Source organism: Nycticebus coucang, chromosome 4 (assembly GCF_027406575.1).
Source record: "Nycticebus coucang isolate mNycCou1 chromosome 4, mNycCou1.pri, whole genome shotgun sequence".
Taxonomy (NCBI): Eukaryota; Metazoa; Chordata; class Mammalia; order Primates; family Lorisidae; genus Nycticebus; species Nycticebus coucang.
Window position 1 is genome coordinate 131,839,281 of NC_069783.1, and position 26,563 is coordinate 131,865,843.

Consider the following 26,563-nt stretch of genomic DNA (forward strand, 5'->3'; position numbering starts at 1 on the left):
CTTCCAGCTCCCTCCAGCTGCTTGGCCTTGGTGCTCACAGCAGGCCCTCACCCTCCCCGCAGGACATCCTACCTGATCCCAGGACTGACTTGTTCTGGGTCTGTGCTCCTGAGGCAGCTCTGGGCTCAGGCCTGAGGAAAAGACAGGTGTCAATTTAGGCAGGTGAGTCACAAACCTGGGTGACAGTGAAAGGACCAAGCTAACTCCATTTGTTAAAACTAACTCCATTTTGTCTCACAGCCTTCACTGACCCCACTTTGCCCCACAGCCTTCAATTTACAGCTGCGTACCAAAGGTGATAGGCAACCTGCTTCCTCCTCCACCCCTGGGCTCCAGAGTGTCTGCCCCTAGCGATAACAGCCCCCACCCTCAATAACAGCCCCCGCCCTCGGCCCCAGTAGTAGTAAATCTTTCCCCTAAGCAATCAGCCCAACTCAAACATTATTTAGGTCCCTAAGCCCCTACTCCCCCCCCCTCCGGCTTTTTTCTTTTCTGTATCCTTAAAACTGCTCTTCCCTCTGAGGGTCAGGGCTTCTCTCTGCCCTCCTGCTGTGGCAGGAATGAGAAGCCCAGACTCGAGTCTGTGAATAAACGGCTCTTTTGCTTTTGCATTGGACTCAGCTCCTTAGTGGTCTTTGTGAGGGATTTCAAGATCTGGGCATAACAACAGCAAGGGACAAGCAAGAGACACACTGGCAACCAGACATGTCGAAGGAAATTTTGCAGCATGAGGGAGGGAGGGCCGGGAGTGCCCCATGCGTGGGGGTCACGGGCCTGGGGACTCGGATTGGGGTGGGCTTCCAGGCTTCAGCTCCAGCGAACTCTGCTCTGGGCACATCTGGATATCACATCTGGATATCACAGAGGACAAGGAGCCTTCTTCCTACTGCCAAGCTTTGTGCACTTTGAGACCACCTCCTGGGGAGTGCGGGGCTCCCTCCATACAGCCCCTCTGTGAATGGGGATTATGTTCTCCCCATTCACAGAGAAATGGTTAACCTAGTGCGTTTTTCCAGAAAGAGGTGAATTTGGCTGCAAAAGATAAAATGGAAATCTCCACTCAGGGAATGGCCTGGACACTATGGGTGTGAATATTCAGTGGAAACTCCTTTATTTATTTTATTTTATTTTTCAGGGTTTTGTTTGTTTTTTGGCTGGGGCTGGGTTTGAACCCACCACCTCCAGCATGTGGGGTTGGCACCCTACTCCTTTGAGCCACAGGTGCCGCCCTGAGACTCCTTTCGCGTCACTGTTCATATCATGTGAGAGACATGCTCCAGGTCACAGAAAGGGGGTGTTTGGCTGAGAATGAGCTGAGCTGCCTGGTGGCCCCAAGGAGGCTGAAGAAAGGGGTAGGTGAGGACAGGAGGGGGAGGGGGCAGTGATGGTTTGGCATTGAAGACTATTGTTTGCATCTGTGTTACACATGAACATGTTTATTGTTTTAGACATTAGGTAATAATGTCTATTGTTTAAGATCTTACTAAAATGATAACGGGTGACAGCTGCCCAGAAATCACCCAGCCGCTGTGTGGGACTCAGGGGCCTGGGGATTGAATCCCGTGTCATGGGCTGACTGGAGACTCCTCTATGCACTCCAGGCGTCTGTGTGTTTCCCCAGGAGACAGACTCTGCTCTTCACAAACAGCCACCTCTGCTCTGTGTGGTGTTCTGGTACCTCCAGGAGCAACCTCAGGACTCCCCATGCTGCAGGGGGCCCTGTTCTTATTTAATTTGGTTTTGGATTTTTGTGCCAAGGAAGTGACTCCTAAGCAAGAGGCACAACTGTCACCAACAGGGAGGTAAAAATGATATTTTTACAAAAAGTGATGAATAATAAATAAGCCACAGCAAACAAATTCAAAATAGACAAAAATCAATGTCTATTTTCTTATCTTTCAGGCATAATTTGATCTAATAATTTCTTGTACATTAGCAATTTTTTTTGTACAATAGCAATTTTATAAAAAGTAAAAAAAAAAAAAAAAAACCTGAATGGTGCTACAAAAATGAGTGGAGGCGTGTAATTCAGGAATTCAGTCATCCATGAGGGGAAATGTTGGTTCCCTTGGACAGCAAATCACTGGTGGACATTGTGATGATGATCACCCCAAATCACCTTTAACTAAAGTGACCCTTCTCTCTCTCTCTATGTTACAAAGAAAGAGTTAGTACCTGGGGAAAACGCAGGCAGAGCTTTTCACTGTTTGAGTCTCCACATATACAAGGCTGTTGCACCTCCAGGCACAGTCCTGTTCAAACAAAGGTTAGCTACAGTATTTCTTTTCTTTTCTTTTCTTTTTTCTTTTTCTTTTTTTTTTCTTTTGAGACAGAGACTCCCTTTGTCGCTCTCTGTAGAGTGCTTTGGTGTCACAGCTCACAGCAACCTCCAATTCCTGGTCTTAGGCGATTCTCTTGCCTCAGCCTCTCAAGTAGCTGGAACTACAGGCCGGAACTACAGGCTGGAACTACAGACACAACGTCCGGCTATTTTTTTGTTGCAGTTTGGTGGGGGCCGGGTTCGAACCCACCCTCAGTATATGGGGCTGACACTCTACTCACTGAGCCACAGGCACTGCCCCTCTACAGGATTTCTTTATAAAACTCCCTGTGATAAATACAGTGATAACCTCTCCAGAGGGAATCGTGCTCCGGACATTTAAGGGGCGTGATCCTGGAAGAGGCAGTGGCGGCAGCCTAAGGAATGGCTCGTCTACTTGTCCTGTGATGGTCCCAATCCCGGTGTCGGACTCCAGGAGCAGACTTCGCTGAGTGTCAGAGGAAAAGCTGAGCAGAGTTCACTCGGCCTCCTACTGGTGTCTCAGGGACACACACCCTGTGAACGGGCACAGCCTCTGCCCAGCCTCACACGGTCATGGGGCCAAGCCTCGGGACACCTTTCTGTGTCTCCTACAACAGAGGCCCCTCCCACAGGGGCGTCTCCTATAACAGAGGCCCCGCCCACATGGGGGTGTCTCCTACAACAGAGGCCCCTCCCACAGGGGCGTCTCCTATAACAGAGGCCCCTCCCACAGGGGCTGTGACCCGTCTCCTCAGGGATCCCTGTGGTCTCTGCTCCAGCCCAACCTGATCAAAGCCCGGAGTTTCTCAGGCAGCGCCTGTGCCTCAAAGGAGTAGGACACCGGCCCCATATACCAGAGGTGGTGGGTTCTAAACCCAACCCTGGCCATAAAAAGAACAACAACAAAATATAAAAAAAAAAAAAAAGAATTTTCTCAAGGGTAAATAAGAAAGCAAATGGAGGGTGGTGCTTGTGGCTCAAGGAGTAGGGCGCCGACCCCATGTACTGGAGGTGGTGTGTTCAAACCTTGCCCCAGCCAAAAACTGCAAAAAAGAATAAATAAATGAAAATAAAAATTTAAAAAAAAAAGGTTTTCTTTCTTAAAAAAAAAAATAAGAAAGCAAATGGAAAAGCAGTGGGAAAAATACCCGAATTTTGTGGACACCGTGAGAAAAGCTGAATTGGGTAAGGTGACCAACTACCTTGCTTTTCCTGGCATGAACCTATTCCCAGACTTGAAATTTGCAGTAAGAAAACCAAGGAGTGTCACACGCTAACCAGGATGGGTTTTCACCCTACCATAATTTCTACAGGGTAAGCCCAGGTTCACTTGGGAGTCCATCAAACTCTCACATAGTCACTTGTATATGTGTGAACTGAGTGATTCCTCGTAATGTGGATTCCAGCTAGAAAGTGCTTTGGTTCTACCTGGAAATCTGAAATCTTGATTATCCCTGAGAAATAAGGGCTAGACTCACCAAATGCCTCTTCCTTATGGAACAAAGGAGCATTTGAGAAGAGCCCACCCTGAGGTGGAGACACTCCCCATGACTGTTTCCAGGAAATGAATTGAGAGGAGAGGCTAAGGGGCTGGGCTTATATAACTACTTTCACTCAAATTCTCACCCCCTCAGCCCCCTGCATATCAATCAAAGACAAAGACACTAAAAATTAATCCTTCCCTTTGTCCTCATGCCCTCAGTGACATCTGCAGATCTATCCTGAGATATTGTCACTTAGGAGATATGCAGAGAAACAGCCATCAACATGGCCATTCTTCCTAGAGCGTGGTGGACACAGAGTTAATGAGACAAGGTCACACCTGGACAACTGGATCTAGGCTGCAATGCGGGTGGGGGATTTCCCTGAGAACTGGAGGAGCTGCCCTGAGTAGACACCTGCTGGTCACTGTCTTCCTGACTTTGAAGAGTTAGAAAAAGCTGCCTGTTCAAGGACCACGTCACACTGAGAGGAAGCCGTCACACTGAGAGGAAGCCGGCCCTGCAGTAGAACATCAACCAGAGAGCAGGTTGATTTGCAAATCGCATTGTGGGAGGGGAGAGGCAGGTGGGAGGAGAGAATTCTCAAGGTCATGAACATGAAGGCCCCTCCGCACAGGGCAGAGGAAGCATCTTCATAACAGAGCGAGAACTTGTCAGTGCAGAGACAGGTGTGGGTCTCACTTCCTCGTGAACTTGGACCACTGTGGGAAGTATAGCTGTGTGCAGATGACTGACAGTAATAGCCTCATCCTGGGCCTGGGCCGACTGATGGTCAGGGTGGCTCTGTTCTGTGATCTGGAGCCAGAGAATCTTTCAGGGATCCCTGAGGGCCTCTTGCTGCTACTATGGATGACCAGCACATAGTAGCTGGCCTGGCCTCTGTTGGTACCAGTTTGTAACATAGGTTCTCATGATGTCTCCCTGGCAGGTGATCCTGGCCATCTATCCCAAGGCCACAGACATTGCAGGTACCTGAGTCAGCTCAGAGGAGGCCACAGAGCCTGCAAGAGAGGACAGGACAGGTGACTCTGAGGAAGAGGGTCTCATTCTCAGAGGGCCCCACACTCTGCAGTATCCCCTGTGCTGAGCTGAAGGCCATGGCCAGGCTGACCCCTGGTGCTGTGGGGGCTGAACCAGGGTGCAGCACCTGTGCAGAGAGTGAGGAGGAGGAGGAGGAGAGGGGTATAGGCCATGGTGAGACTTCCAGAGCTCTGCCTCTGAGCCTACAGCAGAGGAGGAGCCTACAGGCCTCTCTTATCAGAAAAGGGGGAGTCTCTTCATGCAAATCCACTTCCTTCCCTTTGCCCAGGGGGACAGAGAATGAAGATCTATCTGCAACTGCAGGGGTTCTATCTGAGCCTTAGTCTGAGACCTGAGCCTGAGGGCGTCATGCTGGTCATTCCCCAAGTTCAAAAGAAGGGCCAGGGTGTCAGGAGGGCAGAGTGGATTTCACCTGACAATAAGGAGCTCAAAGGAATCATGAGTCCTGCCCTTTGCACTTGAGCTTTACCAGGGGACTTGAGTTATCAGGGTCTACAAACTAAGGCCACAGTGTCCCCTGGTGTCCACAGGAGGAATGTCACCCTGCATCCTACATGTTGGTGCAGGATGACTACTTCTGAGCTTAATTCTGAGGTTTGACACCCTCCATCTGAGAGGCCATTCCTAATAACCCTGCAGCAGTTGACGCTCACAGCACAGTCTCTCCTGTGGTCTGCTGATGGGGAACAGCATCAGGAGCTGATGTGATTTCCCAGAGGCCACAGACCGTAGGGAGTGGGGTCAAGGTGTTGCCACACAGCACTGCCCCAGAAGATGGTGCCCAGAGACAGCAGGGTTTATGGCAGATAAAGAGTTTATTCCAAAAAAAAAAAAAAAAAAGAGTTTATTCCACAGAGTGCTAAGCAGAAAGACAGGAGGAATTTTTTTTTTTTGGCTGGGACCAGGTTTGATCCCGCTACCTCCGGTGTGTGGGGTCAGCACCTTACTCCTTTGAGCCACAGGAGCCACCTAAGACGGGAGGAAATTCTCAAATCTGCCTCCCAAGTACTGGGGAGGCAGGGTTTTAAAAGACAGGTGAGTAGAGGGTTAGGCAGCCAGGGTCTGCTAATTGGCTGGGTTCAGGGTGGACATCATGGGTCGCTGTCTGCGTGGGTCATCCGAGCCATTGGAATGCAGGACCTGAAAGATATCTCAGAAACTGCCCCTAGGTTCCAGACAGGTGAGGTTAACTACACAGAGACGTTGAGAATCTTTATGGCTGCCAGCTGTGCCCTCTAGAGAAGGAATTACAGGCCAACAAGGGGCAGTGACTGTTACCAACCAAACGGGGGGGACAGTGGCAAATTATTATCATTATTTTAGCTAAGCCTGTTCTACTACAGACTTTGGGGACCCTACCCTGATCCTCTCCTTGGACACTTTCATCAGTTAGTAAGGACAGTTTCAAAGGCTCCATCCAGGAGACTCAGTGCACAGAGCCTGACTCTCCAGCCCCTCCCTGCCCTGCTCCAACCCTGAGCCTCACCTCCTCCCACTTCATCTCAGCTCTCCAGTCCCTCTCCTCACCACCCTGTCATGTCTAACCAGGTACACTGCCCTCCCTGCGTGCTGGGGGCAGAGGTGGGCCCACTCCCCTCTCTCCCTCCTGCAGCAGACCCAGGGTTCTTCTCCTGGGTCAGCCACTGTCCAGTTCTGACCTCAGACAAGTTGCTCTTCCTCTCTTTGTCTTGGCTCTGCACTGCAGATTCCCCAGCTGTAAAATGGGTGGTGATGAAAATGCTTTTCTCATGGCTGAGACTGAAGGATTTAGGGAACACAAAGTGCTTTGAGTAGTGTCTGATGTGACTTAAACACGTGTGAATGTTTAGTGCCCCTCCCTTCACTAACCTCATCCTCATCCTTATTATTACGCAAAGGCACTGGGGGTAGAAAATGAAGGCAAGGGAAGAAAACGGAAAAGTTTTGTGTGGAATATTTCACATTCAACAGCAACAGGCTGCAGGACACCCAGCACCTGCTGTCCAAGAAGAGAAGCAGATAATCTCAGCGTCAGAGTGGGCAGGAGGTTCTCTGTCAGGGCAGCAGCTGCACTGAGCCCCACCCCCTGGAGAAATGAGCTGAGCACGTGGCTGGGAGCCCGGCAGACACGCTTGTCCACGTGTCAGCGATGTGCTCACTCCGGTGATGGTCGGAGAGCACGGATGGACCCTGGACATCCTGGGAACCCTGACAGCTGGTGATGAACACATCATAGCAGCAGAGACTGCACTGTGATTGCCCTGGAGCCGCCTGAGCTTCCACTCAGGATGATGAACGTGGTGATCTGCCCCTCCTTACAAAGCAGAAGGATCTGTCACAACATGAAAAGCTGCCCTTCAAGGTTCAGGAGAGACCATCCATTTTGTAGAGGCCCACAGGTCATTCTGGGCTGTCAGGTAATGCCCCACCTGAGAGCTTGGTGGTGCAAGTTTAATCTGCAGAGCCAAGGAAGAGGCCCCACCCATAATAATGACACTGCAGGACTGGAATTCTACAGTCCCTCCAGTTCATGTGCTGAAGTCCTAACCCTCTGGACCACAGAATGGGACAGTCCATGGAAATAGTATGGTGGTTACACTTACAGTTAGTTACCATGAGGTCCTATTGCAATGGGTGGACCCCATCTAGCAGGACTGGTTGTTATTTGTTGAAAGGTGAAGAGGTGCCAAAAAGAACCAGGCCAAGCAGAGTTACTAGCAGAGGTTTATTAAGAGCACCTGCAGCGGCACCTGCAGCTCCGTGGGTAGGGCACCGGCCACATACACCAAGGCTGGCGGGTTTGAACCCAGCCTGGGCCAGCTAAACAACAACGACAACTTCAACAACAAAAAGCATAGCTGGGCATTGTGACAGGGGCCTGTAGTCGCAGCTACTTGGGAGGCTGAGGTAAGAGAATCACTTAAGCCCAAGAGTTGGAGATTGCTGTGAGTTGTGATGCCATGACACTCTACTAAGGGCAACACAGTGAGATTCTGTCTCAAAAAAAAAAGGAAAGGAAAGGAAAGAGAAAACCTGCAAGTAGATGGGCTGCCACCAAAAGAATGGAAAATGGCTGTTCTGCTGTTCCTTTGCTAAACCATCTCTGGCTGCCCTCTGTGCAGCAGCCCCACCGCTTTCTTCCAGCCAATTGGAGGCCATTCTCGGGGCTACTGTTCCATAAGGTACATCCCTGAGGTTGCACACACAACTGGCCCCTTCAGGAAGCCATCCCCGTGCTAAAGCTTTCAGACTGGCAGCTGTGTGGGGATCAAACCATTCATCCTGTCAGGGTCAAGGGTTGGACTCTGGGATGACAGTTTCCCTGTGCCCCTGCCCTGTACAAGGTGAGCCGTGGTGATGGCATCGAGAACTGGGATTGTCACCAGATGCACAGCCCTGTGCTGGGGTGACCCCTCCCTAAGGAACCCTTAGAAAACACCATTCAGAAAAGTCCCATCAAGATAAAAGAATGAGGGCGGCGCCTGTGGCTCAGTGAGTAGGGCACCGGCCCCATATGCCAAGGGTGGTGGATTCAAACCCAGCCCCGGCCAAACTGCAACCGAAAAATAGCCGGGCGTTGTGGCGGGCGCCTGTGGTCCCAGCTGCTCGGGGAGGCTGAGGCAAGAGAATCGCGTAAGCCCAAGAGTTAGAGGTTGCTGTGAGCCGTGTGACGCCACGACACTCTACCTGAGGGCGGTACAGTGAGACTCTGTCTCTACAAAAAAAAAAAAAAAAGATAAAAGAATGAAAGAAGGAAATGTCCCATCATTGTGTGATGGCAGACAGGGGCATCCTGACTGCACGGACAGCTCTGAGTGTGATGTCGATGGGACGTGTTCATGGCCCTCACAAGGAGGGACACACAAGGTCTCGAGTCTTGTCCTGCTCCACAAGCACATTCTGCAGGTTCAAATGTGAGTCATCCCTGACCTCTGTAATATGCTGTCACTGCAGTGCTCAGACAGGGTCCCTGCCTCACACAGCTAGGCTGACCGATGACAGGGGCATTAAATGAGATGTCACGTGTTAAAAGCATAACACAAGGGGCAGTGAGAAGAAGCAGCAAGGGCCTCTGGTTTAGTCTTCAGGCCCTGTGTGGCCTCCCTGAGAAAGGGGCTTTTAAAAAGAACAAGGAAGGATAATTTAGTGTTAAACAGCTAAGGATGGTTCCCAGGAGAGAGATGAGGGGCAGGGAGCCAAGGTAATCTGTGGGGCAGTGGCAAGGTGTCTTCAATAGCTAAAAAACCTGCCTCCCTTTGGGCTCAGAAATGCTGGTTGCAGACTGAGCCTGACCCCACATCAGCCAGGCCAACCTCAAATTATTTGCATCCTGCAGTAACTCATAATCAGTCACCTCAACTGTCCTTCATTCTGTTATGGGAGGAAAGTGTAAAAGTCTCAGAAGATGAAAAGAGTGGCCCTGCCCCAGTAGGAAGTAGATAAAGATTGCTAGAGGCAGGGATCCCAAGGTGACACCCCTGAATTGTCCCCACGTGGACACTAAGCCAGCTGTCCATCATATATAGCTACCCTTGCTGAGCAGACCAAGAGTGTCTCTGAGCACACAGACCACAGGCAGGGTCTGAGCCTTGGCTCCAAGTGGCCTCAGTGAGCTGATGCTCCCAAGCCCTCACTGTGCCACATGGAGGGACCACATGGCCTCAATCTTGAACTTCAGAGATGTCCCGTTCCAGGGAGGTGATGGGGAACCCTGGGCCAGGATGCAAGTTAGAAGCTCAGGAGGGGTCTGATCTCACCTCCTCAGCACACAGGAGTGTAAGGGGGACAAAGTCACCAGTGCTTGAAGGACTTTCCTCAGGTGAGTCTCACCCGTGCCTGTGTGAGGAGGGTGAAAGAGGCCCATCCACGCAAACTCTGGTACCTGGAGGACCAGCAGGACCAGGCTGACCTGGGAGCTGGCAGACAGGCAGGGTCTCTGGCCACCAGACCTGCAGAGGCTGCATCTGCCTCTCAGCAAGACCCCTCAGGAGATTTGGGAGCTCATGGAAATTTCAGAAGCTCTGGTCTGAGGAGCTAAGAAAATTTCACCCCAAAGATGACTTCTGGCATAAAGAATATTTTGAATTAAAAGCCACTCAGGATCGGAAACCATTAGGAGGGGATTTCCCTCCATCTAATAAAACTGGACGGACCTGATCAAAAGATCAAAGTGGGGGCAACTGACTTCCTTTCCTCCCCCTCTCCTTCCTTTCCTCCCCCTCTCCTTCCTTTCCTCCCCTGTTCTGTGAGCAGAACCGGCCCAAATCATTTAAAACACAGCACCTGTCTCTCAGCTTAATGTACGAATCTGTTTCCCCCACCGAGTCATCCTCCCTGGCACCCGCTGTCTGCACCACGCTCCACAGTCTCCCTTCTAAAAGGCATCTATAAAGGGGTCTGACCATCACTGAGCCCTCGGGTAATCACTCTTATGATTCTCCCCACGCACATGGTATTTGGTGTAAACATCTCTTATTAATTGGCCTTAATTGTGAGTCGATGTTTCAGAGAACTTTCAGGGGGAAAAGGGCAAGTCTTCCTCTCCCTACAGGTCTAAGCCACAATAGAGAATCTCACTTCCTCTGCTTTTAAGAAGCCCAATGTTGGGGGCTACTGCAGCCCTACTCAAACCCTTCCCCTTCCCTTCCCCCTTTCCCTGCCCCTCTCCTCCTACGGACAAAGGACCTCATTAGCCCCACCCCCAAGAGAGAAGTACAAACAAAAGGACCCTAACTTTCCTGGCAAGCTACGGAATTTGCCCAGCCCTCCAGCCCAGGTAGGTCACCCTCACCTTTCAAAAACCTAGCCTGAGGGTGGTGCCTGTGGCTCAGTGAGTAGGGCGCCGGCCCCATATACCAAGGGTAGCGGGTTCAAACCCAGCCCTGGCTGAACTGCAACAAAAAAATAGCCGGGCGTTGTGGCGGGCGCCTGTAGTCCCAGCTGCTCGGGAGGCTGAAGCAGGGGAATCGCTGAAGCCCAAGAGCTAGAGGTTGCTGTGAGTCCTGTGACATCATGGCACTCTACTGAAGGCGGTAAAGTGAGACTCTGTCTCTACAAAAAGAAAAAAAAAAAAAACCTGGCCTGAAATCTCCACTCCCTTCTCATCTCTGGGAGCTGTCACTTACACCATTCATCTGTGTGTCCCCCACGTCCTTCCTAGGTCCCTGGGTCTGGTGCTTAACTGCCCTGTCTTCATCACACTGAGCTTGATTGAGGGGCTAGACCCTGTCATGATGCATGAGAAATGTTTAACGTCCTCAGGGATCGACCAGCAAAAATGTGACTTCCCCTCCCCCTGCCTCTGCTCTGCTGCTCTGGAGGCGTCAGTGGCAGAGGAGGAGGCTTCCTCCAGGGGACACAGCTCTGAGGGCATTGAACTCACAGCTGAGAGCCCTGCTTGTCCCTCGGGCTTTTTCTTGATCACTTAGATGTCACCCTCTGTCTGTCCTTTCACTCAGACCCTCTATCTTCAACTCACAGGACAGCTGGGCCTGCCAGCCCTAAATCCACCCTTGCCCCACATTCTGCAGAGCTGCCCTGGAGGGCAGGAGGGATAGGCAGCCAGGAGTCTCAGGTCCAGGTGACCTGGGCAAGCCCTGCTCATGACTGTGTCCATAGACCTACTAGGGATGGAGGGAGAGGGTGACACAGATGGAGCGTGGGGTTTGTGTCTCACTTCCCCATCTGTCTGTGTCACTGTGGGATAATTACCACTGCTGTCCCATGACTGACAGTAATAGTCAGCCTCATCCTCGGCTTGAACCCCAGTGATGGTCAAGGTGACCGTTGTCCCTGAGCTGGACCCAGAGAACCGCTCAGGGATCCCTGAGGGCCGCTCCTTGTCCTTATACATCACCAGCACAGGGGACTGGCCCGGCTTCTGCTAGAACCACTGAGTGTATTTTTTTGCAAGTACATCTCCAGAGCAGGTGATGCTGGCTGTCCCTCCCAGTGACACTGACACTGAGGGTGGCTGTGTCAGCTCATCAGAGGCCCAGGAGCTGGAAGAGAGGACAGGAGAAGGGCTTAAAGTTGAAGAAGCCATTCCCCAGGGTCCCACCCTGAGGCTGTGCTGCGCTGAACTCAGGGTCCAGAGAGGCTGGCTCAGAATCCTGTGAGGACAGAGACTGGGGCAGAGTTTGGGGACAGCACCTGAGCAGAAAGTGAGGAACGGGAGCAGGAGAGGGGTCCAGGCCATGGTGACACCCCCACAGCTCTGCCTCTGAGCCCACAGCATAGATGGGCTCCCCAGGCTTGTCTTATTCCCTCTCACGCCCTGTGGGGCAGTGTGTGTTTGGGGTTTATGCAAATTCATGTCCCATGGGCCTCCTCCTTGAGGGATGTCACTCAACCAGCTATGGGGTTAGCACAGGGACTGAGCAGCCAGGGGTGGGCTCCAGGTTCCTCCATCTGCTTCTCAGGACAACAAATCAGCCCTGGCCTCCAAGGCCTAAGATCACAGTCACCCTCCTGGGAAATGGCCCCATGTCTACTGTCCCAACCGCCCTGGCTGTGGTGTGTCCCGGGCCAGGCTCAGCAGCGCTGTGCCCCTTCCAGGAGCCTGGCCATGGGACTGAGCTGGGAGCAGCCGAGATGACAGATCATGCCTGAGCCAGCATGGGAGGACCCTAGGAATCATCTTCCTCCTTCTCCAACTGTCCCTGTAGCCCCAACTCACTTAGGTCAGACCCTGGTCATGTTGTCTATATACTGTTTGGTGTCATTAGGATTATTCTGAATCACTTACTACCAGGCTGTCTGTTGAATGACCACCCGCCTTTGTGGTTTCATCACTGCTCCTAGTCTCACTGCACACATGGTGTGGCTCCTTCTGTGCCCTCCCCATCTCCACCAAAAACTAACCTTTGTCCCTGAGAGCACACATAGTGAGCATAAGACAGAGTCAGTCAGGCTAGGGCCGACACGACACGGCTGGTCCGGTCGGTTTTAGATCGTACCTGACTTTCACCTCATGTCTCCCATTCTTATTGTTTGGTAAATTCAGCTTTAATCTGAAAGTGTATATTTGAGTAGTTTAGGTAAATTGATTTAAAAGATTAAGTTTTAAATTGGAATGTTGTTATATGGGTCATGGGCTACGCTGACTATTGTTTGTTATGGGTTGGGGGTTATGATGATCACGATTGTTTAAGACAAGTGTTAATTCCTGTTGCTGAAGATAAGGGTTAGTATAGTTCTTACTTTTAACTTTTATGTATAAAACTGTGAGTTTGGCCACCCTGAGATACCATCTAACCCCAGTGAGAATGGCCCACATCACAAAACCTCAAAACTGCAGATGCTGGCGTGGATGTGGAGAGAAGGGAACACTTTTACACTGCTGGTGGGACTGCAAACTAGTACAACCTTTCTGGAAGGAAGTATGGAGAAGCCTCAAAGCACTCAAGCTAGACCTCCCATTTGATCCTGCAATCCCATTACTGGGCATCTACCCAGAAGGAAAGAAATCCTTTTATCATAAGGACACTTGTACTAGACTGTTTATTACAGCTCAATTTACAATCGCCAAAATGTGGAAACAGCCTAAATGCCCACCAACCCAGGAATGGATTAACAAGCTGTGGTATATGTATACCATGGAATACTATTCAGCCATTAAAAAAAATGGAGACTTTACATCCTTCGTATTAACCTGGATGGACGTGGAAGACATTATTCTTAGTAAAGCATCACAAGAATGGAGAAGCATGAATCCTATGTACTCAATTTTGATATGAGGACAATTAATGACAGTTAAGTTCATGGCGGGGGGGGGGAAGCAGAGAGAGGGAAGGAGGGAGGGGGGTGGGGCCTTAGTGTGTGCCACACCTTCTGGGAGCAAGACATGATTGCAAGAGGGACTTTACCTAACAAATGCAATCAATGTAACCTGGCTTATTGTACCCTCAATGAATCCCCAACAATAAAAAAAAAAAAAAGTTGCACAACTACTTCATTTACCACCAGGAAGAAAAAAGCATAGCCGTTGCAATAGGCCATTGATTACAAAATACATCCTGATTGTTAAAATATGGGGGAAAGTATACTTAAAATCAGTAATAATTGGTATAATTGAGGAGTGAGGGTTTACTAAAACAGATATTTCTGAAAAATAAAAAAATATTCAGCTATTTAAAAAAATGGTGAGTTTACATCCTTTGTATTAATCTGGATGGAAGTGGAAGACATTATTCTTAGTAAAGCATCACAAGAATGGAGAAGCATGAATCCTATGTACTCAATTTTGATATGAGGACAATTAATGACAATTAAGGTCATGGGGTGGGGGAAGGAAAAGCAGACAGAGTGAAGGAGGGAGAAGGGGTGGGGCCTTGGTGTGTGCCACACCTTCTGGGGGCAAGACATGATTGTAAGAGGGACTTTACCTAACAAATGCAATCAGCATAACCTGGCTTATCGTACCCTCAATGAATCCCCAACAATTAAAAAAAAAAAACAAAACTGTGAGTTTGGGCTAGGCGCCCATAGCACAGTGGTTATGGCGCCGGCCACATGCAACAAGGGTGGCGGCTTCGAACCTGACCCAGGCCTGCTAAATAACAATGACAACTGCAACAAAAAATAGCTGGGTGTTGTGGCGGGTGCCTATGGTCTCAGCTACTTGGGAGGCTGAGGCAAGGGAATTGCTTAAGCCCAAGAGTTTGAGGTTGCTGTGAGCTGTGACACTACAGAGCTCTACCGAGGGTGACATAGTGAGACTGCCCCCGCATAAAAAAGAAAAACCTGTGCGTTTGGAAATGGAAAAACAGAACAGTCTCAGAAACGCTACTCTTATGCTCTCCAGAATCTCTACCCTTCCGACAAATAAAGATTGGTGGACCTATCCCTGCCCTACATATTTGCTGACAGTGACAGGCACCCAGACAGTCTTGGTCCAGTAACATCATCTCAGCTCTTTATTTTTTTTTCTCATCAATGTTTTACGTAAACTTGGAAAAAGCACCAGAAACCCACCTGACTGAAGACGAAGTCTTAGGCCTGATGTTCACTGTGAGGGTCCCAGAATCACTGTCTCTGCACAGAGCATGAGTGGAGGTAAAGTGAACAGTAGTCCCTTAACTGAGGGGGATCTGTCACTGCACTGACAGGCCCCACTGGGCAGCTCCAGTTGCTTCTCCAGGCTGCAGCTCTGCCGCCCCCTGCTGGGGGAGGACACTCGGAGCAGGAGCTTCCCTCCCCCAGGGTCCCCCCACAGCACCTGCCACCTGAGAGACTGGGCACCAGGGAGTCCAGCCTCACTATGTGCCAGTGTGACCCACCAGCCCTGTGTAGGCCATCACAGAGTGGGTCATGTGCTGTGTGTCAGGAGCCAGGCAGATGTGGTTTCTGTAACCCCATGTGAGTATAGAAATTCCCTTCTCTGATCCTTGGTTTATGAGAGAAGGAAGAGCGTGCTGATTTGTGGGATGTCAGAGCTAAGGGGCTGGAATGATTCTCTGGGGCCTTATGCTTTTTTTTTTTTTTTTGTAGAGACAGAGTGTCATTTTATCGCCCTCGGTAGAATGCCATGGCATCACACAGCTCACAGCAACCTCCAACTCTCCAACTCCTGGGCTTAGGTGATTCTCTTGCCTCAGCCTCCCGAGTAGCTGGGACTATAGGCGCCCACCACAGCACCCAGTTACTTTTTGTTGCAATTTGGCGGAGGCTGGGTTTGAACCTGCCACCCTCGATATATGGGGCCAGCGCCCTACCCACTGAGCCACAGACGCCACCCAGCTTTATGCTCTTGTGAAGACAAGTAACAGACTGCATTTGTGCGCACTTTTTCTGCTGGATATGGATGTGACAGTTGGAGCTGCAGCAGCCACTCTGACATTTGAAGTCAACAATAATGACAGTAAATCCAGCATGGCAAGGACAATAGAATAAAAGTGAGAACTATCCTGGGTCTCCATGGAATGACTTTGTCATTTGTTTTGTAGTTTTAAACCTCAGGCGTTTTTGGACAGGGTCACAGTTGGTATCTTTGTCAAACCAAAGCCTTTCTGCAACTTTGCAACAAGCACGCCCACTTACTGCCTCTAATGCTACTAAATAATGGCAGACAGCAGGGGACTGACAGGCTAATGCTACAACCACTCCAGCAAATGAGGCCAAACATCTGGATCCAAAGACATTAAAAGGACATGCTGACCTTAGGAAACATTTTGTTTCTAAAATCAATTTCATCCAATCTCAAGATATTTATTAGATTTGCATCCATTGTGCATTTGGGCTTCAGGGAATAATAATCATCTTAAGTAAATAAATATTCTCAATACATTTGTAGTAAATGAAAAGTTTTTAAATTCCAAAATAATTTTAAATTCCAGGAGTAGAACTCAAAGTCCCTCCTTTTAGTTAACTGGGACAGGTAAATGAATGTCACTTCTTATTTGCCTGGCAGCACTTTGCCAAAAGTCCAACTTTCCTTTTCATATATGGAGATTTTTGAAGTATAGGGATTTTCTTTTTGAACAAAAAATGCAGAAGTAAAAGAAAATCAATGTATGATCAAGAAAAAAAAGGAAGTTCTTATCTATCATTTCAAAAGGAATTCATTCCACAAATATTTGCTATGAGTTTATGTTGTGATAAACAAAATTGTACTCAATAAAAAATACACAAGCAGAAAGTGAAAACACATGTTAAAAAGTCCACAAAATAAACCTTGTGCACTTCACTTAGATGCCATTTTCTCTTGAGATACAATTCAAACAACTCGATGAAAGAAAGGAAATGCCAACCTATGTGCCCCCACCCCTCCACCCTCCACCCCTCATAAGAATTGCCCTCGACCATCCCTGATGGCTGAGAAGGCAAACCTGAGTGGGTGTGTGTGTGTGTGTTTAGAGATGGGGTCCTGCTCTGTTGCCCAGGCTGGAGTGCCATGGTGGGATCATAGGTCACTGTGGCTTTGAACCCCTGGGCTCAAGTGATTCTCTCACCTCAGACTCCCAAGTAGCTTGGACAGCAGATGCCCACCACTGTGCCCAGCTGGTGGTTGTGTTTTCTACTGAAGGACTCTACTCTCCTGGCTGTGGCTGACTGGACAAGAATAGGTCCCAGGCTACATGGGCAGCTGACGGGGTGGGAGGACAGAGCCTCAGGAGAGGACCTGTGAACGGGCAATCAGATCCCTATTTTCATGAATTCAATCCAGAAAGTCTTGACAAGATCAGGTCTTTGCAGGTAAAGAGCCCAAAGCTGATGATGAAGACTGAGGTCAGCACAGCCCCATGCAGGTGAGTGGCAAAGGTGCGAATGCTGGGAATAAGCATTTGGGGGGCAGCCGAGTGGAAGAGAAAACAAATGCAAAGATACCAGGAGAGAGACCAAGACGGTCACTGACACAGCCAAGTTCCAGGCCAAACATACCCAAGGCAGTCTAAAACAATGACAAAGCTGGAGATGTTGCACCACCAGAAATTAAGCTGTATTATAAAGCTATGATCATTAAGTCTGGGGGGGTTTGGTACCCAGGCAGAAAAATAGATGAATGAACATGATAGGAAGTCCAGAGACAGACCCACACATATGTGGCCCCCTGGTTTATGATGAGTACGACACTGCAGCACACCACGGAGAGAAGGGAATAAACCTGTAAATCAATGAGGCTGGGTTAACTGGATACACGTATTTTTTAAAATTAATCTTGATCTCTAGTTTACATTATTCCACACGTAAAAATTAATTCTTAGTGGATTGTATATTTAATGTAAAAGATAAGACAAAAGGCAGGAAATCCAGGGAAAATATTTAGAAGAAAACACAAGAGACTATTATCATAAACTTAAAGTAGGCAAACTTTTCTTAAATAGGACCAAAGAGTAGCACCCATAAAGAAAATATTTGGTAAATTGGACTACCAACTACAGAATAAGTTACTGATGGTGTATTCACACGTGGAATACTTCAGGGCAAGTACATGTAACAGGGATGAATAAAAATAAATAAACAACTAAAATGTTGAGCAAAAGAAACCAGAAAGAATATATTCACCATGTCCCCATCTATATGTAGCTCAAAAACTAGCAAACCAAACGTATGGTGTTAGAAGACGCTGTACACGCGCTCCTGGCGGGGAGACCAAGGGCTTGCTTTCCTGTACGGGTTTGCTCCGTAAAAATGCATCATGTTGTCACAAGCCGCGCCCTCCTGTCTGTGCGTGTTGTACGTCACTGTGTGTGTGCATTTACTTAAAACCAAACACCTGGTTTTCCTCCCCAGTTCCTGTTCCCTCTGAAGTCTTCTGTATCTCATGAATGACAACTCTATCCTCACAGGTGTTCAGGACAAAACCCATGGCCTGCCGCCCCAGTGGCACATCTTTCAGCTCAGACACCGGCGGGCCTGTAGGCTACTCGCCTGCCCTGAGGGCCGCCTGGACACCCGCAGGGGTCTCCCTGCTAGTCCCCTGCTCCCCTCCTGCCTCCCTGCAGCCTGTTCTCCACCAGGCAGCCACTGTAGCTGTTTTAAAACACACAGAGGGAGGGTGATTGGTGGGATTACATCTGCGGTGCATCTTACAAGGGTACATGTGAAACTTTGTGAATGCAGAATATGATTGTCTTAACACAATAACTAAGAAAATGCCAGGAAGGCTATGCTAACCAGTGTGATGAAAATGTGTCAAACGGTCTATAAAACCAGTGTATGGTGCCCCATGATCGCATTAATGTACACAGCTATGATTTAATAATAAAAGAAAAAAGATTTCAGGCGGCGCCTGTGGCTCAGTGAGTAGGGCGCCGGCCCCATATGCCAAGGGTGTCGGGTTCAAACCCAGCCCTGGCCAAACTGCAACAAAAAAATAGCCGGGTGTTGTGGCGGGCGCCCGTAGTCCCAGCTACTCGGGAGGCTGAGGCAAGAGAATCGCATAAGCCCAAGAGTTAGAGGTTGCTGTGAGCTGTGACAGCACAGCACTCTACCCGAGGGCAGTACAGTGAGACTCTGTCTCTACAAAAAAAAAAAAAAAAAAAAGATTTCTTAAATAAGACACAAGAAAACACAAACCATAAAGGAAATTAACTTCTGTGCATCGAACAGCCCCTCTTCATGCCTTACCAGACCACTCAGAACTAAAAGCATCTGGTGCTTCTGAATAAGGGTGGGTATCTGGGCAGAGGCAGGAGCCATGGTGGCCCTGGGAGGGACGTTGCAATGTGGTTTAGGGGCGCAGAAGGTGGTGCAGGATGTCAGAGCACATGCAGGGTGAGTGTGCACGTGGAGGAGTGTGACAATGGCCCTGTGTGAGGTGCCAGGGCTGGGAAGGGGCAGCCATCCAGGGTAGTGACGGTGGTCATAGGGACTGACCAAACCCATCCATATATAAGGATCAGAGTAGTGAGGCTGCTGGAGAAGGAGTTACAAATCCAGATAACTAGAATGAGCCCAGTGTGGGACTGGGCTGGAACTGGGGGTATTGATGTGCACGTGAGGTTTACATCACTTGCTCTTTAACTTCACCAGAAATTTAATGAGTGCTCAAAGAATGACTGGGATGTATCAAAAGGGCACAGATGACAATCTGAAGGGGCTCCTACTGATCAAGTCAAGTACGATTTGCGTATCAAAATAAGTAGTGCTAGTAACAAATTATAACCCAGCGAGTAACAGGAAACTCTAAGTCAGGTGTCCTCAAACTTTTTAAACAGGGGGCCAATTCACTGTCCCTCAGTTTTTTAAAAAAAAAAACTATGAACAAATTCCTATGCACACTGCACACATCTTATTTTGAAGTAAAAAACAAAACGGGAACAAACACAATTCACACGGCCTCATGTGGCCTGCGGCCAGCAGTTTGAGGACCCCTGCTCTAAGTCTAACTGACATGAACAGATGGGTAAGTTGAAAGGTTGGTGAGGAGCAGGATGGCATCCACCTCCCTGCTGGCCTGCCCACGCACTCCTCCACCCTCTGGAACCTCCTAAGGACGTTTCTCGTTGCTGCTTCATGCTTTTATCTCCACACTCCCATCATCTGTGCCATTTCCTTGAACAAGTTTTCCTCTTGATTAAGGGTCATATTTTCCTATTTCATTGCACCCCTGGAAATTATTAATTAGATGCTAGACATCGTAACTTTTAGATTATAGGGTGCAGGTTTGGGGGGGGTTGTATGCCTTTAAATAGTTTTGTACTTTGTTCTGGGACGTGGTTAAGTTAGCGTTTGATCCTTTCAGGGCTGGCCTTTATGCTTTGTTAGGTCGGGCCGCAGCAGCCTCAGGTGCAGGGAGGTCAACCCCTCCGGGGAGGCGGCACCTGCTGGCAGCTCTCTGCCCAACGTCCTCCTGTACTGGATTATGCTGCCTGCCCCTCTGCAGTGGTTCTTGCCCAACCTCAGCTGGTTTCTAAGCCTGCCCATCATTCCAGGAGATTCTCTGCAAATCTCCAGAGCTCTCTGTCACTTTTTCTTTTCTGGGACTCTGCCCTGTAAGTTCCTATCATGCCGACCCCTCAGGTCCTCAGCCCTCAGACTGTGTTGGCTGGTTCTCTCTCCCAGGGCTGAGGCCTGCACACCTTGCAGGGCGGCAAGCTGGGGCAACCTCAGGGCTGCTCACCCTAAGTGGCCTTATCCGACGTGGTCTGTGATCAGCCTCACAGCAGTGGCCACGACCTGTCTCCAGGGACACTTCTCAGTAGGGTGGTACAAAGTGGCATAGCCCAGCACGCTTCTCACTGGCAAACTCTTGTCCACACCAGTGACAAGGGGCATCTACTCTCCTTACTTGGAGATTTGGCCTGTGGTCCACACCCTGTTCTTTCTAGAGCAGTGGTTTTCAACCTGTGGGTCACAACCCACAGGAACTGTATTAAAGGGCCGCAGCACTAGGAAGGTTGAGAACCACTGTTCTAGAGGCTTCCACCAGCTGGCCCAGACCTCAGGGAATTATTAAGTGACTCCTCCCACAAAACCCTAATGTCACTGTTACTCTTTAGAATTAATCATCATTATTTTTATATGACTGAGGTGGCTTTGGCATGACTTCCAGAAATATATCTGGGGAGTCCCTGGGATCCTTAAGAACAAAAATTAGGTTGGGTGGCGCCTGTGGCTCAGTTGGTAAGGCGCCAGCCCCATATACCAAGGGTGGCGGGTTCAAACCCGGCCCCGGCCAAACTGCAACCAAAAAATAGCCGGGCGTTGTGGCAGGCGCCTGTAGTCCCAGCTACTCGGGAGGCTGAGGCAAGAGAATCGCTTAAGCCCAGGAGTTGGAGGTTGCTGTGAGCTGTGTGAGGCCACGGCACTCTACCGAGGGCCATAAAGTGAGACTCTGTCTCTACAAAAAAAAAAAAAAAAATTAGGTACTAAGTTACTGAGAGGAAAACTCACCACAGCCAAGTCCCACTGGTCCCAGCAGTGCAGTAAGCGCTGGGCATTTGTCATGAGCTTGGGAATCAGAAGGTTACTGAACATTTGCTACTGATTACTTTTGGATTTTCTTATTTAGCTTTTTCCCCTCTCCCTTGCTGTGCTCTGAACTCTAGGCAGAAGATTTTATGTTTATTGTACAATGAATTGATAAAAGGAAATGGTGGAACTGAGAGGGCTTTCTGTTAACATGATTCATAAACTTTAATGGTTTATTACCCTGAAAGACATCCAATTACCACAGCTTTAATATCTTGCTAATCTTATATTAAAAAGTTTTGGTAAGGGGCAAAATGCCAATGAGTGGTACTTTCCATTTTCTGAAAATGAAGCTGAACGATACAATTATATCTAATGAGATATGAAAGTAATTTTGTTACTTCTTCAGGATTTGAATATGGTTAACAGATATACAAATACTTCCCTACTTTTATTTTCTAGATAAACTTAGCTTAGACTTTCTCTTTCAGAGCATACCATGTGGTAGTTCGCTGGAAAGAGCGTTCAGCGTGACATATGGACACTCAGGCTATGCCAGACCCCTAATCCAGAAACCCCCTGGATTCGCTGGCCCAGCCTCCCAAGGTCACGGAAAGCAGAAATTTTACACCTGTGAGAAATTTCCCTGAGTTGACCATGAGAAAGGAAAGAGATTAACACTGTCTTCTAAAATAATAATCTACTCCTGTGAATCAATTGTAGATTGTCGACAAATGCTTATGTAGACTGACAATTCGAACCAAATAGAGATGTAACCTTACGTCTCATTTTTACTATGTATCAATCCCCTAATTCCCTTATAATAATTATGCCTAAAAATTGACAATGGAAAACTATTAGATTTGCTGGTAAAACTTATCCAGAACAATCAAGCACAAAGTCAAGGGTCCAGAGGTTGGATTTATCAGACCTAAATGAAAGAAATGTGCCAGATCCCTCAGTATTCCCTGCAAGTAAATGAGAACTAAGACCAGGCACAGCGGTTCATCTCTGTGAACTCGGGAGGGCTGAGAAGAGAGGATCACTTGGGTCCAGGAGTGCACGGTCATCCTGAGCAACATAGCAAGAGCATTGCTTAAAAAAAAAAAAATCTGGGCATGGTAGTGCTCACTGTATTATCACCTACTCAGGAATCCGAAGCAGCTGGAGGATCACTTGAGCCCAGGAATCTGAGGTTGCACGGAGCTATAATAGGGCCACTGCACTCCACCATGGGGGACAGAGCAAGAGACTGTTTCTTAAAAAATAACGAAAACCTAATTTTGGACAGATTTCGAGATTAAGTTTTTAACATCGTCATACTGGCCTATAGAATCGGCATCTTTTACTAGCCCCTAACAGAAAATTGTTTCTCATTTTGATGAAGAAATTCATGTTAAACATTTGAAGTTTTGCATTATAAACATCCAGACTCCTTAAAACAAAGAAACCAAAATAAACATTTTATGGTGGAAAAGTTTCACTGAGCTGCTTTTATTTATTTATTTTTCTTTCCCAAGACAGAGTCTCTCTCTGTCACCCAGGGTAGAAGGCCATGACATCATCATAGCTCACAGCAACCTCAAACTCCTGGGCTCAAGTGTTCTCCTGCCCCCAGTTCCCAAGTAGCTGGGACTATAGGCACCTGCCACAATGCCTGACTATTTTTTTTTTTTTATAAATGGGGGTATTGCTCTGGCTCCAGCTGGTCTCACACTCCCGAGCTCAAGCAATCCACCTGCTTGGGCCTTCCAGAGTGCTCAGATTACAGGTGTGAGCCCCCGTGCCTGGCCTGAATTGCTGTCTCACTGAACTAGATGTCATGAAACTGGGTTTAATTTTCCACTAAAAACTGAACTTTCAGTAGAGTGAAGTATGTTGGTGTACATGCTCTTCTTTAGGATTAACTCTGTTAAAAATAAGTATATTTTCTCTTTTTAAGTGATGTATAAAATTATAGGTAGGAGAAAATTGGCCAGGTGCAATGGTTCACACCTGTAATCCTAGCACTCTGGGAGGCCATGGTGGGAAGATCACTTGAGCTCAGGAGTTGCAGACCAGCTTAAGCAAGAGTATGACCCTATCACTACTAAAAACAGACAAATTAGCCAGGAGTCGTGCTGAGCACTTGTAGTCCCAGCTACCCAGGAGGCTGAGGCAAGAGGATCACTTAACCCAAGAGTTTGAGGTTGCTGATGCCAAAGCACTCTAGGCTGGGCAACAAAGTGAGACTCTTTCTGAAGAAAAAAAAGAGAGAGAGAGAAAGAGAGACAGAAAGAGAGAAAGAGAAAATGATCCCAACCCCTATCACCGTGTACATAAAACTATCTTTAACATTTGCTGAGTATCCTACAAGCATTTTTATTGTGATAAAAAAATAGTTTACCATTTTAATATTTTTTTCTTTTTTTATTTTGGGGGATTCATTGAGGGTACAAGAAACCAGGTTACACTGATTGCAATTGTTAGGTGAAGTCCCTCTTGCAATCGTGTCTTGCCCCCCCAAAGGTGTGTTACACACCAAGGCCCCACCCCTGTCCCTCCTTCCCTCTCTCTGCTCTTCCTTTCCCCACCCCTCCCACCTTCTTTCTCTCTCTGCTCTCCCCTTCCCCCACCCCCACCATGTCCTTAATTATCATTAATTGTCCTCATATCAAAATTGAGTACATAGGATTCATGCTTCTCCATTCTTGTGATGCTTTACTAAGAATAATGTCTTCCACTTCCATCCAGGTTAATACGAAGGATGTAAAGTCTCCATTTCTTTTAATAGCTGAATAGTATTCCATGGTATACAGATACCACAGCTTGTCAATCCATTCCTGGGTTGGTGGGCATTTAGGCTGTTTCCACATTTTGGCGATTGTAAATTGTGCTGTGATAAACAGTCTAGTACAAGTGTTCTTCTGATAAAAGGATTTTTTTTCCTTCTGGGTAGATGCCCAGTAATGGGATTGCAGGATCAAATGGGAGGTCTAGCTTGAGTGCTTTGAGGTTTCTCCCTACTTCCTTCCAGAAAGGTTGTACTAGTTTGCAGTCCCACCAGCAGTGTAAAAGTGTTCCCTTCTCTCCACATCCACGCCAGCATCTGCAGTTTTGAGGTTTTGTGATGTGGGCCAATCTCACTGGGGTTAGATGGTATCTCAGGGTGGTTTTGATTTGCGTTTCTCTAATAATTAGGGATGATGAACATTTTTTCATGTGTTTGTTAGCCATTCGTCTGTCTTCTTTAGAGAAGGTTCTATTCATGTCTCTTGCCCATTGATATATGGGATTGTTGGCTTTTTTCATGTGGATTGATTTGAGTTCTCTATAGATCCTAGCTATCAAGCTTTTGTCTGATTGAAAATATGCAAATATCCTTTCCCATTGTGTAGGTTGTCTCTTTGCTTTGGTTATTGTCTCCTTAGCTGTACAGAAGCTTTTCAGTTTAATGAAGTCCCATTTGTTGATTTTTGTTGTTGCAATTGCCACAGCAGTCTTCTTCATGAAGTCTTTCCCCAGGCCAATATCTTCCAGTGTTTTTCCTATGCTTTCTTGGAGGATTTTTATTGTTTCATACCTTAAGTTTAAGTCCTTTATCCATCTTGAATCAATTTTTGTGAGTGGGGAAAGGTGTGGGTCCAGTTTCAGTCTTTTACATGTAGACATCCAGTTCTCCCAACACCATTTATTGAATAGGGAGTCTTTCCCCCAAGGTATGTTCTTGTTTGGTTTATCGAAGATTAGGTGGTTGTAAGATGTTAGTTTCATTTCCTGGTTTTCTATTCGATTCCAAATGTCTATGTCTCTATTTTTGTGCCAGTACCATGCTGTCTGACCACTATGGCTTTGGAGTACAGACTATAATCTGGTATGGTGATAGCCCCGGCTTAATTTTTATTACTAAGAACTGCCTTAGCCATACAGGTTTTTTTCTGGTTCCATACAAAACGCAGAATCATTTTTTCCAAATCTTGAAAGTACGATGTTGGTATTTTAATAGGAATGGCATTGAATAGGTAGATTTATTGGGGAAGTATAGACATTTTAACAATGTTGATTCTTCCCATCCATGAGCATGGTATGTTCTTCCATTTGTTAATATCCTCTGCTATTTCCTTTCTTGGGATTTCATAATTTTCTTTATAGAGGTCCTTCACCTCCTTCGTTAGGTATATTCCTAGGTATTTCATTTTCTTTGGGGCTATGGTGAAGGGAGTTGTGTCCTTAATTAGCTTCTCATCTTGACTGTTATTGGCGTATACAAAGGCTACTGACTTGTGGACATTGATTTTATATCCTGAGACATTACTGTATTTTTTGATGACTTACAGGAGTCTTGTGGTTGAGTCCTTGGGGTTCTCTAAGTATAAGATCATGTCGTCAGCAAAGAGGGAGAGTTTGACCTCCTCTGCTCCCATTTGGATTCCCTTTATTTCCTTCTCTTGCCTGATTGTATTGGCTAGAACTTCCAGTACTATGTTCAATAGTAGTGGTGACAGAGGACAACCTTGTCTGGTTCCAGTTCTAAGAAGAAAAGCTTTCAGTTTTACTCCATTCAGTAAACTATTAGCTGTGGGTTTGTCATAGATAGCTTCAATCAGTTTTAGAAATGTGCCACCTATGCCTATACTCTTCAGTGTTCTAATTAGAAAAGGATGCTGGATTTTATCAAATGCTTTTTCTGCATCTATTGAGAGAATCATATGGTCTTTATTTTTGCTTCTGTTAATGTGGTGGATAACGTTTATGGATTGCGTATGTTAAACCAGCCTTGCATCCCTGGGATGAAACCTACTTGATCATATTGACTTTTTTGATGATAAGCTGTAATCTATTGGCTGGGATTTTGTTGAGAGTTTTCCCGTCTGTATTCATTAGTGAAATTGGTCTGAAATTCTCCTTTTTAGTTGGGTCTTTTCCTGGTTTTGGTATCAGAGTGATGTTTGCTTTGTAGAATGTGTTGGGGAAGATTCCTTCCCTCTCAATTTTTTGGAATAATTTCTGCAGTATGGAATAAGCTCTTCCTTGAAGGTTTGATAGAATTCTGGAGTGAAGCAGAGTTCTGGAGTGAATTCTGGACCAGGGCATTTTTTTTGTTGGAAGCTTTTTTATTGTTTCTTTAATCTCAGTGCTTGAAATTGGTCTGTTCAGGAGCTCTATTTCTTCCTGGCTAAGTCTAGGGAGAGGGTGTGATTCCAAATATTGATCCATTTTCTTCACATTGTCAAATTTCTGGGCATAGAGTTTCTGGTAGTATTCAGAGATGATCTCTTGTATCTCTGTGGGATCAGTTGTTATTTCCCCTTTATCATTTCTGATTGAGGTTACTAGAGATTTTACTTTTCTATTTCTAGTTAGACTGGCCAATGGTTTATCTATTTTATTTATTTTTTCAAAA

The 26,563-nt window shown here is 47.4% G+C and overlaps 1 pseudogene; it reads right to left on the minus strand.

Annotated features, from left to right (window-relative positions):
* LOC128583500 (immunoglobulin lambda constant 1-like) overlaps positions 1–11,817 on the minus strand; it is an 87,126-nt pseudogene extending 75,309 nt beyond the window's left edge.
* Between the last annotated feature and the right edge of the window lie 14,746 nt (positions 11,818–26,563).